The sequence below is a fragment of the Grampus griseus genome (assembly GCF_964374135.1).
Source record: "Grampus griseus genome assembly, chromosome: X".
Lineage (NCBI taxonomy): Eukaryota > Metazoa > Chordata > Mammalia > Artiodactyla > Delphinidae > Grampus > Grampus griseus.
The window spans coordinates 98,620,372-98,637,732 of record NC_138999.1 but is presented as its reverse complement, the minus strand read 5'-3'; the positions used below and the strand labels follow the sequence as shown (position 1 = coordinate 98,637,732).

Here is a 17,361-nt window from a genome sequence, read left to right as displayed (position 1 = left end):
TTCATAAATACTAAAATGCACATTTTATTAAAGATTAGTATTCAAGTAATGAATAACTTATCCCTGACTGAACAATTTATCATTTGAAATTTTTGGATCAATGTTTCTAAATTTTTGGTGGCTACTAGTTAATTTACTATTTGGGAGGATACATTTTCTACAATATATTTAAACTAAAGATATAGGACAAAACCTGTAAAATCAATTTACTTTTTTTTTTTAAAAAAAGATGTTGGGGGTAGGAGTTTATTAATTTATATATTTATTTTTGCTGTGTTGGGTCTTCGTTTCTGTGCGAGGGCTTTCTCTAGTTGTGGCATGTGGGGGCCACTCTTCATCGCCGTGCACAGGCCTCTCACTATCACGGCCTCTCTTGTTGCGGAGCACAGTCTCCAGACGCGCAGGCTCAGTAGTTGTGGCTCATGGGCCCAGTTGCTCCGCGGCATGTGGGATCCTCCCAGAGCAGGCCTCGAACCCGTGTCCCTTGCACTGGCAGGTGGATTCTCAACCACTGTGCCACCAGGGAAGCCCCTCAATTTACTTTTATCTTAAATTTATATACTAATATTTACTAAAAATCTAGTCAAGTCTAAATTAATAGCTACTGATACTAGTGTCAACAACATGCTGCCAGGTATCAGGCAGATTTCTTAAAGCATGGAGTAGCAATCATGATTTTAGAACACTCAAAGTAGCTATGTCAAAGAGACACCATCTACAGCCTTAATTAGAGCACCCTAGTAACTGCTGTTTGTGAATTTGTAACCCATACCCATATCTGCTTTCTCTAGTTAGTGATCCTTTTGATTACTTGCAGTAAATACCCAAGGCTTAAAAATATTCAATACATCTCCAAGTGAACTCCAGGTATTAACCTTGAATGCCCCCATGACCTCCCTTCTGTTACATCATAGGTTGAAACCAATACTTATTCACTGCCTTTCATATGCCCAATTTCAAACATCCCCACATCCTAAGTTTTAGTAAAGCTTTTTGGTTTTTATTTATTCCCTGTTCAAACAGTTTACTCTGCAGAATGAGAATAGATTAAAAGTTACTGTGGGGCTTCCCTGGTGGCGCAGTGGTTGAGAGTCCGCCTGCTGATGCAGGGGACACGGGTTCGTGCCCCGGTCCGGGAAGATCCCACATGCCGTGGAGTGGCTGGGCCCGTGAGCCATGGCCGCTGAGCCTGCGCGTCCGGAGCCTGTGCTCCGCAACGGGAAAGGCCACAACACTGAGAGGCCCGTGTACCGGAAAAAAAAAAAAAAGTTACTGTGAAATTTTAATTAACAGAAAACGGAAACTCCTTCTAAAGCTTCTTAAAGGGGAAAGGAAAGCAATATTGACATCGAATTCCATAGCTAAAAACAAACTATATTTTACATATATATGACTTATAAAGTTGTGGTTTACAATTAAAATATTGCCATTTAAAAAATTTCCCTGAAACTTTCACAAATTTGCTTTAAAATAACAAAACCGTGCCTCGGAGACGCCACCGCCAGCACAGCCGGAGACCTGAGCCGACACTGGGGGCTGTCCGTGGGCCCCGCACTCCCTCGATGAATCGTAGAAGTCCCGTTGTATCAGAGTAAGATGGACGGTAGGTGTGATTGTGATTGTGGTGAGCTGGAGCCACCTGGTCACTAACGAAAGACATTTTGTTAACCAACCGCCCCCAGAGCTTCCTGTTGAAATATACAGCAACAAAGGAAGAAAAGAAGCAAAACGGAAATAGTGCTTGCCAGCACCTTAGAATGATGCTGCTCAGGACCAGTCCAACACTGAATGTATCTGCACTGTGAGGAGAATGTTCATAGAAGCCTGTTGTATGCATATTTATTCACATTTTTGTTAAATGTTAAATCCTTCAGCACAGTAAATCTGAATGTCACTTCATTCCGTTTGAGTTTCTTGAGTGTTTTCTTTAAATGTCTACAGAGTTGCTGCCCCTTTCTTCACCTATGAGTACTGCAATCTTTTTAATTCTCAGTATGAGTAGAGCTTTTTGAGCTTTAAATCTAAGGGGAACTCAACAGGCCTGGTTGGCATATGCAATGAAACCACCTTGCTGTGGAAGCAAAATTATTATTTTTTCTACCTTTTTGAAAGATCTTTCCTTTTGATGCCAATTTTCTTCCTTATTTACACAAGTTCAACAATTTGAAAGGAAGAGGCAATAGTAAGGGTTTCAAAATGGCAGAGAAATTTAAAAGTCTCATGAAATCTGGGCTCTAGTTATATGGACTTAAAACCATTGGGTTGTGGAGGCAATGGCTTGGTTTTTTCTGCTGTAGACAATGACTGTGACAAAAGAGTAGCCATCAAGAAAATTGTCCTTACTGATCCCCAGAGTGTCAAACATGCTCTACGTGAAATCAAAATTCTTAGACTTGACCATGATAACATTGTGAAGGTGTTTGAAATTCTTGGTCCTAGTGGTAGCCTGTTAACAGATGATGTGGGCTCTCTTACCAAATTGAACAGTGTTTACATTGTTCAGGAGTACATGGAGGCAGACTTGGCTAATGTGCTGGAGCAGGGCCCGTTACTGGAAGAGCATGCCAGGCTTTTCATGTATCAGCTGCTACGTGGGCTCAAATATATTCACTCAGCAAACGTACTGCACAGAGATCTGAAACCAGCTAATCTTTTCATTAATACTGAAGACTTGGTGCTGAAGATAGGTGACTTTGGTCTTGCATGGATCATGGATCCCCATTATTCCCATTAAGGTCATCTTTCTGAAGGATTGGTTCCTAAATGGTACAGATCCCCACCTCTTTTACTTTGTCCTAATACATATACTAAAGCCATTGACATGTGGGCTGCAGGCTGCATCTTTGCTGACATGCTGCCTGGTAAAACCCTCTTTGCAGGTGCACATGAACTTGAACAGATGCAGCTGATTTTAGAGTCTATTCCTATTGTACATGAGGAAGATTGACAGGGGCTTCTCAGCATAATTCCAGTTTACATTAGAAATGACATGACTGAGCCACACAAACCCTTAACTCAGCTGCTCCCCGGAATCAGTCGAGAAGCACTGGATTTCCTGGAACAAATTTTGACATTTAGCCCCATGGATTGGTTGACAGCAGAAGAAGTGCTTTCTCATCCTTACATGAGCATTTATTCTTTTCCAATGGATGAGCCAATTTCAGGTCATCCTTTTCATATTAAAGATGAAGTTGATGATATTTTGCTTATGGATGAAACTCATAGTCACATTTATAACTGGGAAAGGTACCATGATTGTCAATTTTCAGAGCATGATTGGCCTATACATAACAACTTTGATACTGATGAAGTTCAGCTTGACCCAAGAGCTCTGTCTGATGTCACTGATGAAGAAGAAGTACAAGTTGATCTCGAAAATATTTGGATGGAGATAGTGAAAAGTATTTGGAGGATCCTGCTTTTGAGACCAATTACTCTACTGAGCCTTGTTGGCAATACCCAGATCATCATGAAAACAAATATTGTGATCTGGAGTGTAGCCATACTGGTAACTACAAAACGAGGTCATCATCATACTTAGATAACTTGGTTTGGAGAGAGAGTGAAGTTAATCATTACTATGAACCCACACTTATTGGAAAGAACAAAGCAAAGAAAAATCTGATAAGAAAGGCAAGTCAAAATGTGAAAGGAATGGATTGGTTAAAGTCCAATAGCATCACAGCAACTTGCTGAAAAAGAAAGGGAAAAGAATCAGGGATTTGATTTTGATTCCTTTATTGCAGGAACTATTCAACTTAATTCACAACATGAGCCTACTGCTGTTGATGACAAATTGAATGACTTGAATAGCTCAGTGTCCCAACTAGAATTGAAAAGTTTGATATCAAAGTCAGTAAGCCGAGAAAAACAGGAAAAAAGAATGGCCAATTTGGCTCAGTTAGAAGGCTTGTACCAGTCTTCTTGGGATAGCCAGTTTGTGGGTGATGGGGAGGACTGTTTTCTCATAAGTCAGTTTTGTTGTGAGGTAAGGAAGGATGAGCAAATTGAAAAGGAAAACACTTACCCCAGTTACCTGGACAAGTTCTTTAGCAAGGAAGAAGATATTGAAATGCTAGAAACTGAGCCGGTAGAGGATGGGAAGCTTGAGGAGAGAGGAAGTGAGGAAGGATTTCTGAACAACAGTGGGGAGTTCCTCTTTAACAAGCAGCTTGAATCCATAGGCATCCCACAGTTTCACAGTCCAGCTGGATCACCACTTAAGTCAATGCAGGCCACATTAACACCTCCTGCTATGAAATCTTCCCCTCAGATTTCTCATAAAACATACAGCAGCATTCTGAAACATCTGAACTAAAACACTCAGCAGGCATTTCTTTTTGTATTCTTCATGAAATGTGTTTTGTCTTTGTTATTACTAGTGTTTAAGTCAGTTTTTTACTTGAATCAGATGGTGTCATTTAGAAAGCATTTTTTTCTTGGTTTTTAAAATCCAGACTTTTTTTCTACATGTGAGATGGTTTTCATTTTAACTGGCATGTCATTTGCACACAAAAATAAAGAATAGAGCAAAATAATGCAATGCGGGAGGAGACAAAAGAAATGCACTAAGACAAGTAAAAAACATTCTCTCATAGAACAATGATCTGTTTTACAGGAAACAAAAATCTTGCCTTGAAATTTACACAGTGAGACTACATAATTGCATGAAAATATATATTTTTTTCTTAAAATATTTTTCATTCTTGAGTATTTCCAAGTTTTTCCTACTGTACACATTTCTTCAAAACACATGATACCAGCAGCAACTGAAAATGAATGACGAATTTGGTACACATGTGTTATCTACCTCAAGGTAACAGAAGTATGTGGCAAAACATATACTACCCATAGTGCTTCACAATATGCACTTCTATTTAGCCAGCGTTTATTGCAGTATTCTTAATAAGATTCACTCACCGTTTATAAATGTTCTGGTATGCATTCTTTATAGTGAAGTGTTACTACATCACATCTTATTTATTTTAGCAAATCAATATATTTTCTGTATTTAATTCTAAAAAGTTAACTTAGTTTTTGAAATTTATTTGCAAATACACTTTTTCCATTTGGCACTATGGTTTGTTGTCTACTTAGCTGAATATATGTCAGCTTATCCTAAGGCTGTCCATGTACTTAATTTACTTAAGTATTCATTTTAAGTAAAGCGCTCACTGTGTATAGGAATTTGCATTTTGGAGGTACTTGATCTATCTACAAAGAAAAATTAGGAATTACTTTATTATAAAATGCTCCTAGAAGTCTTAATTGTGTTTATTTAAAAAGAAAACTGTAATGTTCGACATGTGTGCATGGAAGTAATTAAGGTACATAATTATTGTAGTTTAAAAGTTGTACATGATAAGACATATTTTGTTTCTATTGTATGTTTTTACTGAATGACCTATTCCCCATCCCAAGGCAAGCATGAATAAAATTAGGTTAAATGTAAAAATAAACAAAACAAAAAACCCCACAAAACCAGTGACAATATGTTTCAGGAGCCAAGTATTGAAGTAACTACTACATTGTATAATAGGCATGTTCTTTTCAGAGTAATACATTACTCAAATTATTAGTATGAATTGTTAATATGATAGAAATATATTGAAATGAATTTTAGGAGAATTGGTATATTTTATTAATTTATGGATTTATTCTCTTCCTTGTTCCAAAATAAGTTTAAGGTGTTTTACTGATGTGGCATTGATTTATGTATTTAATAAATATTAAGTTCTTAATATATAGTAGGTAGATGGAGATAATGATACAGAAGGCAAACATTATACTTGTTCTCATGATTTTATAGTATAGTGAGAAATATTATAAGATGAAAAACTAATTAAATAAATTAACTGGACAAAAGAAAAGCACACATGGAGTAGAAGGGCATTTTATTTTTTTTCACATGCAGCAATTAAGAAAGAAGAAAGCCAATGGAAAAACAAAACAAAACCAAAAAACAAACAAGGAAAAACTTGGGATTTTCAAACGGCATCTTAAACCAGAGAATGGCAAACATTTTCTGTAAAGGGCTAAGTAATATATATTTTAGTCTTCGCAGCTACTCAACTCTACTTTTGTAGGTTGAAAGCAGCCATAGGCGATCCTTGAAAGAATGGGTGTGACTGTATTCCGAGAAAACTTTATTTATCAATATCAGTAGTCACCAGGATTTGGCACATGGATGTAGTTAGCCAACACCTGACCTCAAGGGCTAGGAAGGGGGAACTGAGGTGTGGTTGAGGGTTGATGGAGATGATTCAGTATTTTTTTTTTTAGTAATACAACTTTATTCTTAAAATATCATTTTTTTGTTTCAGAGCTAAATACTTTTTTGAATTTTATTTTTTTTTTATACAGCAGGTTCTTATTAGTTATGTATTTTATACGTGTTAGTGTATATATGTCAATCCCGATCTCCCAATTCATCCCATCAACGCTCCCCGCCCATCCAGCTTTCCCCCCTTGGTGTCCATACATTTGTTCTCTACATCTGTGTCTCTATTTCTGCCTTGCAAACCGGTTCATCTGTACCATCATTCTAGATTCCACATATCTGTTTTTATCACAAAAGGGGTTGGATTTTGTCAAATGCTTTTTTGAGTCTATTAAGGTAATCAGGTAGTGTTTTTCCCTTTATTCTGTTAATAAGGGGCATTATATTGATTGATTTTCACAGGTTGAACCAACTTTGCTTTTTTTTTTTTTGCTGCCAAAAGCTTTATTGTTTCCATTTGGTTCAAGGCTTGGGAGAGGGCCCCAGGGCGGTTACAAAGCCCTAGTGGCTGCAGAGACGGGCTTCAGGCAGAAGCCCTGACACCAGGGGGGCTCCTCAAAGGCTTCTGGGCTCTGGAGGCTCCTAGTTGTGCTTGAGGGTGATCCTTTCAAAGAGATACTGGCTGAGCCCAGCCTGGGACCAGCCAGCCTGTGGAGGTTAGTCGGGTGGTCGCCATCTGCTTGATGAGTTTCAGCTGCTCCTGCAGGAAGCGGCTCTCCAGGAAGTCACAGGGGTGCGTGTCTGCGCGGGCAGAACCCAGGGCCTGCGGGTCCGCAAGGGCCTGGCTCAGGTTCTTCTCCATGAGAATGGCGGTTTCCATAGCATCCTGGGTTTTACCCCACTCATCTTGGGACGGCTTCTGTGCTCCTGGAGGAGGGTGCGGCTGCTGCACTGGTTTTGCATCTTCAAGAGACGTTGGGCGCCCTCGTGCTTCTCCTTGGCCAATTCACAGAAAAAGTGGCCCACGTTCTCCAGAGCCACATCCTCGCGGTGGAAATAGAAGCCCAGAGAGAGGTAGGTGTAGGAGGACCCAGATGCATGTCAACTGGGCGGTTGATGGCAGCCTCTACCTCAGTGGAATAATTCTGAGGAATCTGGGAGCTCATGGTTGATCGGTAATACGGAGTTAAGCTCAAAAAATGGCGTTGGCTGGTCCCGAAAGCTGAGGGTGGCTGAGTGGCTGATTCCGAAAGTTGCGACTGGAAAAAAGGTTGGAGGGTGGTTGGAGGCTGGAGCAAGGGGCGTCCCTCGGTCTGTTTTGCCCCAACACTGTTGAAGCAAAAGACAGATCCGCAGGACCGCCTGAGCGGCTTGCCCCAACTTTGCATTTCTGGGATAATACCCATTATATTGGTGTCCAACCTTTTTCATATATTTGCTAGTATTTCGTTAAGGATGTTTGCATCTATATTCATACAGGATATTGATTTATATATTTTTTCCCTTATGCTATTTTTGTCTGGTTTTGGTATCAGGATATTATCAGTCTCATACAAAGAGTAGGGAAGAATTCCTCTTTTTAAAAAAATTTTTTGAAAAAGTTTTTGAAGAATTGGTGTTAATTCTTCCAGGGGACCACCAGACATGTCAAATAATGAAAATTCTCTGGAAATGAGGCTCTGAAGGAGTGTGCTAACTCTGTTCCCTCTGGTAGGTATTGGGCTGCTAGTTTGCACTGAGATTGCAGGCTCTTGGTTTTCAAGGCTACCCCGGAGCCTGAGACGGGTAATGAAATAGGGCAAGTTAAAATGCTACAGAGACTGCTGCTCTTAGCAAAATTCAGTCATTTTTTTGAATAAACACTCCCTGGATTGCTTTGAGCTTTTAAGTAACTTCCAGAGTCCTGAATTAGTTGATTCTGACAATTTTTGTAAAATTTCTTGTTGCTTTTAAGGAAGAGAGAATTTTGGAAGGACTAAAGACTTATATCCACATATAATTTTTGTGTTGTAAACACATCTTAAAATTTTATAATCTCACACAGTTTAGAAATTGTAGAAAATTTTGCACACTGAGATCGTATTACTAATATACAGAATGGAAATGGTGATTTTGAACAGAAGTATGAATGAGAATATGGAAACATCATGTTCATATTCATTTCCCAGTATCTAGGGGATGCATTATACACTGTTCTTCTAAATAAACCTATAGGTATATTTTATAATATAGTATTTTAACACAATTGTTAAATATTTGAGACAAATATTTTATGTCAGTCATTGCTTTATCTTGTAATTTTGCTTATGTTTGTTTCTTGCTGCAATTATTTTATCCCAGTCTACTTTACGTTTTTTAAAAAATTTTATTGGAGTATAGTTGATTTACAATGTGTTAGTTTCAAATGTACAGCAAAGTGATTCAGTTATACATATATCCATTCTTTTTCATATTCTTTTCTCATATAGGTTATCACAGAATATTGAGTATAGTTCCTTGTGCTATACAGTAGCTCCTTGTTCCTTATCTATCTTATATAGTGGTGTGTGTATGTTAATCCCAAGCTCCTGATTTATCCCCCCCCCCACGATGTTTCCCTTTTGGTAAGCCTAAGTTTGTTTTTGATATCTGTAAGTCTGTTTCTCTTTTGTAAATAAGTTCATTTGTATCATTTTTAAAATTAGATTCCACATATGATTGATATATATTTGTCATTTTCTGACTTCACTTAATATGATAATCTCTAGGTCTATCTATGTTGCTGCAAATGGCATTATTCTGTTCTTTTTTTATGGCTGAGGAATATTCAATTGTATATATATATATATATATATATATACACCACATCTTTATCCATTCCTCTGGCAAAGGACATTTAGTTTGCTACCATGCCTTGGCTATTGTAAATAGTGCTGCAGTGAACATTGGGGTGCATGTATCTTTTCGATTTATGGTTTCTCCGGATATCTGCCCAGGATTGGGATTGCTGGGTCATATGGTAGTTCTATTTTTAGTTTTTAAAGGAACCTCCATACTGTTCTCCCTAGTGGTTGTACCAATTTACATTCCCAGCAACAGTGCAAGAGGGTTCCCTTTTCTCCACACCCTCTCCAGCATTTATTGTTTGTAGTCTTTTTGATGATAGCCATTCTGACCAGTGTGAGGTGATACCTGCTTGTAGTTTTGATTTGCATTTCTCTGATAATTAGTTATGTTCTACTTTACATTTTAAAAAAATGTTTCTGTAGTCAGAAATGTTATATTTTTATGTAGCCAAATCTCTCAGTCTTCTCATTTGTGTAATCACCTATGGTTTCTTCATCTTAGATGTTAGGTAAATATCCAATAGTTGGCTAAATATCCTTTTCAATTTCTTCTTGTGTTTACTTGGATAGGTTTTAAATAGTCAACTTTTTAATCTTCCTAGAATTTATTTTCGTGTGTGAAATGAGGCCAAGAGTCTAAATTTATCTAACATGTTTTCTTTTATCATTGATTTTGATGTCTCATCTATCATAAATAGTATGACCTATTGCTGTACTTTTAACTTTTTAAAAAATGTTTTTATATGTTTAATCCTACATCCACACATTGTTATTATACTGGCTGTTGACTTAGAATATATTAAGAAATGACTTTTCTATTTCCGTCTTTGAAAAATGTTTATTAGAAATATGCATTGAAGTTTATTAAATGATTTTCAGGCTCTACCAGGATTAATTATAGTTTATTGTGTTTAACCTATCACAATGCCATATTTATATATTTCATAATATGTTTAAAAATCCTTAAATTCATTAGATAAAAAGAAACTAGCATTAGTTAGGTATATTTTTTTTCCAGGAAACTTTACAGATTATGTCATTTATGCATCACAGTAACCTCATAAATTAGTTACAGATCAAAGCCCAAAACCCCTGAAGTTTGGTGATATTAACACTGAAAGTGATGCAGTTGATAATTTGGATTTGAATATACATATTAAAAGCCATGACTTCACCCTGTTAATTCAATTTGTATTGTGTTTCATTGAAAATTTTTCTATGTTAATAACTAGGGATTCACTGTATAATGGAGAGACAAACATGCAAACAAAAATTTCCCTACAATGAGTTAAGTGCCATGACAGAGGTAGTGCACATGATATTCTGGAAATACTGAGTATGATAAACTTAACTCTCCCCAGGTTTATAAGATAAGTCTTCTCAGAGAAAGCTGGAAAGGGAAGAAAGTAAAGTTTGGAGGAAGCAAGAGAGTTGGACAAAAGTCAAGGAGATCTGCAATGATGTCATAGAACACAATATTTGTGAATGAAGGAGTTAAAGGGCTGGAAGGAAGAACTTTATATTGAGATGTAGGAAGTTGATTACAGTAGACCCGCTCTTAATTTTTGTCAAATTATAAGAGTAGCTATAAAAATTATGTGGCTCTGTGAATTTACAGTAACGTGCTTTAAAAAATGTTTATTCCCACATTTGGCGTATATACGCCAACTATATAGTATTCTATACTTTCTCTACTGCCAGTTTTTTAGATTAATGCAGATTTTCTAGTCTTCCAGCTTCCCTTGTCATATCAGGAAGTTGGAAAGCAAGACTGAGAGTGAGTCAAGATCTCCTTTTACCACTTTTCCATCCTAACCGAGGAGATAGAACTTAGGTTGAACATGTGAAAGGAGCAAGGTCAGTAATGACTGAGACGTGCCCTGAGGAACTCCATGTTCACTGCTTGTGCTGAACTTTTGCTGAACAGTCTAAATAAAACTGCTGAATAGTTGCTGAGTTGCCAAAAGGAAAAAAAAAATGCTGAGAACTGTACTTTTTCTGAACTAGAGAAAACATACCTTTCCGTAGTAACAAATGAGATATGCTCAATAACCCAATTGTATTTATAGAACAAATTTATCCTCCAATCCAAATTCTTGGGAAACAACTTTTCTAAGCCTGCATGAGCTTCCCGCTTTTTCCCGTAAAAACCCCTATCCATTTCCTCTGATGGGACACTATTCTGTGTTCCTCTGGAATCTGTGTTCCCAGAATAGCAATTCTAAGACCCCAAATAAACTACCTTTTGGACTCTTTATAGTTTGTGGTCCTTTGGGTTGACAAACTTTAGTATTGTTTCTCATTCTAGTCACATCATTCTGGTTTTTATAAACATTTAAAAGTTCTGCCATGCATCCAATACTCTTTATTGATTTCTGCTGGGGTTTTAGATTTCTTTTTGTTTGATTTTATAGGACTTGTGTGAAATGCTAAGACCAGTTTCCAGCATTTTTACATATTCTGATACTTTAAGGTACTTTAAGGTAAAAGCTATTCTTTTAGTTTTAGCTTAGGGTTGAGGAAAAGTATCAAGGGGAAAGGTGAGCCTGATTGTCTGATGTAGAATATCTTTTTCAAGTCATCATCCGAATATCTCTTTAGCCCTCCTAAACATTACATATTGATTTTGAAAGGAGACAGAATGGAAATTTATGGTCAAATAGCCCAAAATAGGGCAGTGCTATTAAGTAGAAGCAGATAAAAATGAAAGACTTATAGAAAAACACTCTGCTAGTTAACACAGTCATCCCTCGGTATTGGGGGTGGGGTTCAGATTGGTTCCAGGACTCTGGGTAGATGCTCAAGTCCTTTACATAAAATGGTGTAGTGTTTGCATATAATCCTCCCGAATGCATAAATCATATCTAGTTTACTTATAATACCTAGTACAATGTAATTGCTATGTAAATAGTTATAAGTACAATGTAATTGCTATGTAACTAGTTGCAGCTGTGTGGCAAATTCAAGTTTTGCTTTTTGGAATTTTCTGGAATTTTTTTTTTTTTAATTTTTGACCTGTGGTTGGTTGAATCTGTAGATGAAGAACCTGCAGATACAAAGGGCTGACTGTATTCTCTGGAAAACCTGGCAAGGATAAGTAAAACTTTATTTTAGTTAGGGAAAGGACTGTTTACAAAACAATACTATTTATTATATAATTTTCTGTGTGGAACTGTATATATACTGTATATACTGTATAATAATATATATTATAATATATATATATATTTATAAAATGATATATATATATATACATATATGTATAATAATCCCAGGAATAACCTAGCTAGCATTTCCCACAAAACTGGAAGAGGCATTTTTTAAGTTATAGAACTTCGACTTCCTAGCAGCTTTCTTTTTACCTCCTAGTTTCAAGTGACTATTTTCCATGCTTCCCCTAGGTTTATGCTATTGTGTGCTGCTCTAACGTGTCAGCCCTGGGAGAGAGTGGTAAGAAAGGAACAAAGCAATAGCTCACGACTATCAGGAATCCTATATTTGAAAATACTCAGGGGATGAGTTAGAGTGAACGATGATGATGAGTTAGGGTAATGGGCTTCCTGTGGGGGGGAAATTAATACACAACAAACCTCTCTTGTTCCTTTTAAAGTGCCACTGACACAAACCAGGCCCTAGCATCTTCTTTTGGTACCCTGAGTTCCCTGGTCGGGGTGGACATGAAATGGGGGAGGGTGTTGAGGATGACCATTTCATGCTGAAGTCACAGAGCTCAGGTTCAAGGTAAAGCCTGCAAGACTGAATGGTTGCAGAACTGAAGGCTGCATCTTAGAAAGTGGAAGTACGGAACTGAATATGGACATGTGCACACATGTATCTCTTCCTTGTATAAAGTAATCAGTCTCTTGAACGATCACTTTCACCATGATAAGTTTGTCACAGAGGAAGGCAGTGGCCATAGCTGCCTGGTATTCTGGGCTGGTTCGAGGGGATAGATGCTGTGGTGAATGCAGGTATGTTCCAAAAATAAAAGGAAAACAGAGAAAGAGAATGAGCAAAATGAAAAAATAGGAGAAAGAGGAGAAGGAGAAACCAAAAATGAACAACAAAGAAAGAGTATGAGGTGGCCCTGCAGGTGTTCAGATGAAATATTCCCGCTTACACTCGCTCACTGTGTTTTGAAAATCAGTGTCACTTCTAAAGGAACTGTCCAAATTTTCCGGATATTCCTTGTCCTTCATCTGGTTGGTATGATGTGACTGCTTATGCTGGTAAAGGAAGCAGCTCATGGTGCCGATGATGGAGAAGATGATGAATATCACCACTGCTATTACTCCTCCGATGAGAGCCGAGTCACTTTGCACTGCATTGGTGGTTCATCTGTCTTCTCAAAAAGATCTGATGAAGAATGCACCATGGTCACTGCATTCACATCCGAATCCATCATTGAGCCACAGCTGGATTCTGTCAAGATCCCTTGGATGGTTACAGGTGCGGTGGTGGCATGGCACAGGGCTGCCTTCAGTGGTGCTATGTGGTTGTATTGGACTGAAGCCAGACAGCTAACAAAACCCAGAGTGTTTGCTTTAGCAACTTCAGAATCCAATCCAAGATTCTCTGTGACTTTGCCCAAGGTGAGGGACCTGATAGCCCTGAACTCAACCTCTGAGGAGAAGTTATAACTGAGTCAGAGTTGCTGATCCATCTGAATGGTAAGCCCTCTGCCCTCTCAGTTAATCTTCAGGTGGTGCAGTCTTCTCTTGGCAAAGTTCTCTGTATAAATGGTGAATACATGGGTTTCTTCCTTGCTTAGCTGGTAGTGAACTTGTAAGCTTCCTGCTAGTGTTGGAGGTTCTGCAGAGGCGGGGGGGGGGGGCGGTGACTGTGTCCCACCGCGAGGACAAGGACACTAGCAGCAGAAGCTCTGGGAAGCACCCCCTGGCGCGAGCCCTCTCGAAATCCTTATTTCTTGAGTCTGTTTCTGACATTATTTAATCATTGAGGTTGTAGTTTTAATGTTTGCATGCATTAATAAAGGAGATCGTGAAATATATTTTGGATGTGTATGATGGATTTTGGGTAGATTTTCATCTACGGGGTGGCATGACTTTTTATGAGTGCAAAGAATTTAATTAGATGAAACTATAAAGACCTTTTTGACTACCTAAGTCTGCAGTATGTTTAAAAAAGTTAATCATAAACTTAAATATCAAAGGACATTTTGTCTGGTAAAAATATTCAAATACTTATTATACTGTTTGTTGCTTTTTACTTTTATTTAACAAAATATCCACTCTTTAGCATAATAATTCAATTTATAAGCCAGCATTACTTGGGAAGTTTGGAAATTAGTATCAGCTACTTCAATTCACTAACAGTTTATTTGGGCTTAAGATGGCATTTTCATCATTCTCTTTAAACATTCTGGATCCATCTTAGCTACTAGACAATGTCTTCATAGAATATGGCCCGGTTTTCATAATGTAGGTTTGTTAAGTGTATAACCCATATAAGGGATGGAGAACAAAATTGGGGTAACCAAGGAAGGAGTCATAGAGTTTCGGGGTGGCTACCACTCTAGATAATGATTTCTACAGAAAAGCAGTTTAGGTGAGTAAATAACCATTCACAGAATACTAAGGGACATAAGAGAAGGTAGTGGGACTAAAAATATCTCCAAAATTGTGGCTGCATAGAGACAGTAGGAAAAAAAGTGACCCTAGGAAGAAATGGTTGTTTTGCCATGAGGAACCTTGAATGTTTGGAGCATGAACCGGTGGTTGTTAATAAATAGATTCCATGTAAATGACTAATGAAGGCTCATGCTGGGAGCAAGTAGTAGCTTTCCAGAAAGCAAAAATGTTCCCATGAAGAAGCTTCCTGCAATAGCTCCTCTCCTATCTTCTATTCAGACTATGCATTTAGAAATATAGTGACATAAAACATTTAGCCTTGAGAGACAAACTGTAGATTTAATATGCTAATATATTTCTCAGTGAATTAAGCCTTCGTAATGAATGCCTGCAATGGGAATATTATCATGACTTTTTTTTCCATAAGGCAGATATTGTCATGATTAAAGTGACGAGAAATGTCATGTAAAGGTAAAGAGGAAATATGTAAGGTTTTCCCCAGTATGAGTATTCCATATTTATATGTGACATCTGTATGTTCTTTGGATATTTTGCTATATTTCTATTGTCATTGTACTACTTAAATATATGTCATTATCCAAAGACTTTAAAGGATTCTATAAACATTAGCATATTAATCCTCTAAAAAATATGTAGTGGGGGGGTCTGGGGAAAATTATGAAAAGATGAAATTGGTCCTTGGACACTTTCATTACTTTCAAACCTCTTTTTCCCATTTATAGTACCTATATTTTAATTAAGCAATTTGAATATAAATTAGATTTCTATGATTGGCATTGTAGGGAAGGCAAAGTGACAGGGAACAATTTTGGCTGGTGTGGGAGGACAAAGCAACTTTCTCAGTGTCCCTCAAACTACACCTGATAAGAGGCTTACTCTGAAGTTCTAAGAATTCCAAGAACACACTTAGCCATTCTATCTATGATATAAGCAGTTTGTTAGTCTAACTATGTCACATTTTATCTGTTATTGATTAATATTCAATATAATATATAAAATATTTTTATAAATTGGTTTTTAAAAACAGAAACTATACATTTTAGCTGAACCATCACTATCATATAATCACTTTGGGGTGAAGTATAAGAATTTTTCTTTTTTTGTGTGTGTGATGAAAGTCTTGGTTCAAAATTGAAATTGAAGACATGAAATGGCAAAAGAAAAGGTGTTGAGACAGTTACAGGGATGAAAATAGTGGATGGATGGTGAAACCATATGACAAGAGAAGGCCCTGAGCCCTGGTTAAGGAGGCAACAAAGGTTAATCAGGAAATGAAGCTGTTATGTCTACACCTTGAGGAATAGATGAATCTTTTAAAGTATGAAAATCAGATAGGCAGGGGGAAAAAAAGGGAAAAAAGGCAAGAAGAAATGGCTGGAAAGTAAAATGGAGCAATTGCGGCACCCCATGGGACTCAGCAGGATAAACAGGGAAAAGTCTCCTTTAACCCATTGGTGAATCCCAGTTCTTGTCCTGCCTGTTTCCCTCAGATTAAATGTACTATCTGGCTACATTCCTAACTTTCAACCTTTATGTTTTATTCCCTGGATTCTGATCAGCTTCCTTTTGCTTTGGCATGGCTTTTTCACAAACAGATAAGCTTTCCTCTTGGCATAAAAATATTCATAAGATCTGAAGATAAAAAGCTCAAAGTGGTGAAAAAGCTTGCGGCCTGGATTTTAGATTTGGGTGTCATCGGCAGATGGTAGCTGAGAATATGAAAGTAGATGTGTTGTCCAGGGAAAGACTGTAGGGGAAGTAGACACCGGACCAAAGACTTTGATAGCTTTTTGAATTACTTTTTACCTGAAATTATGGTACTGCAACAAGTCCCTAGAAATACCAGTTGCAGGCTGATTTTCTCCTTCTAAAATGTAGATTACAAAAGCTTACTCCAGAATCCATATACTAAAGCTGAAGGCTTCTAAATTTTTATTTTATTCCTTTTGATCACTTTAATGTCTTTTGGATATTGCAAAGTTTTACAAAATCAGAAAGTTATTATATACAATTTTAACATTACATCATTTTGGCAGCAATTATTTCTTAATGATTTTTATTCTTCTTATCTCAACAACCTTATATAAAATAAAAGCATGCTATTCTTAGATTCAGCAACATTTAATTGCTAGTTCAGCATTGTACAACCTCTGCTCTTACACTATCGTGAAATGAACACAGACTTTGAAACTAGACAAACCTGAGTGTGAGACACAATTTCACTAGCTTAGGTGTCACCACCTCCATGAAGCCATTAGCTAGTTTCTTTTTGTCTTCTCAAGAAACTGACATAGATCTAACTTGACATTTATACCACCGTGTATTAAAATTATCAGCTGCTGTGTCAGTTTCCTTCATTACGACTCCTAACAGGCAAAGGAATATGTTTATTCAACATAGAGCTCAGCACGTGTAGGTGCTCCTTTTAATGTTTGAAAAGACAGATGAATAGACAATACTCAAGTGGCTTGATTTATCTTTTTCTTACAGGAAGAATGAAAAGAGAAGGATGGTAACCTTTTTTCAGCTATGTAGATAAAAAGAACCTAAGTACACTGTGTCAGTAAAATAAGACCAGAAAATGTAAAGCTAAAAGGCATTATCCTGAGCAAAACTCGATGAAGTAAGTAGAGACCCTTATCAACAAAATCTCTGATTGTCATCATGGGCTACATAATAATTGTCATCTGGTTAGGGAGACAGA

General features: G+C 37.3%; 1 protein-coding gene and 2 pseudogenes across 4 annotated transcripts in view; 1 reads left to right on the top strand and 2 right to left on the bottom strand.

Moving 5' to 3' along the window:
- Window positions 1-17,361, bottom strand: part of HTR2C (5-hydroxytryptamine receptor 2C) — a gene marked incomplete at both ends in the record, with an annotated part of 113,348 nt that overhangs the window by 55,993 nt on the left and 39,994 nt on the right. The window lies entirely within an intron of this gene.
- Window positions 2,197-4,318, top strand: LOC309839275 (mitogen-activated protein kinase 6-like; annotated as a pseudogene). Its single transcript has one exon. The product of its transcript is annotated as a mitogen-activated protein kinase 6-like (transcript).
- LOC309839442 (ferritin light chain-like) lies at window positions 6,863-7,386 on the bottom strand (annotated as a pseudogene). Its single transcript has one exon. The product of its transcript is annotated as a ferritin light chain-like (transcript).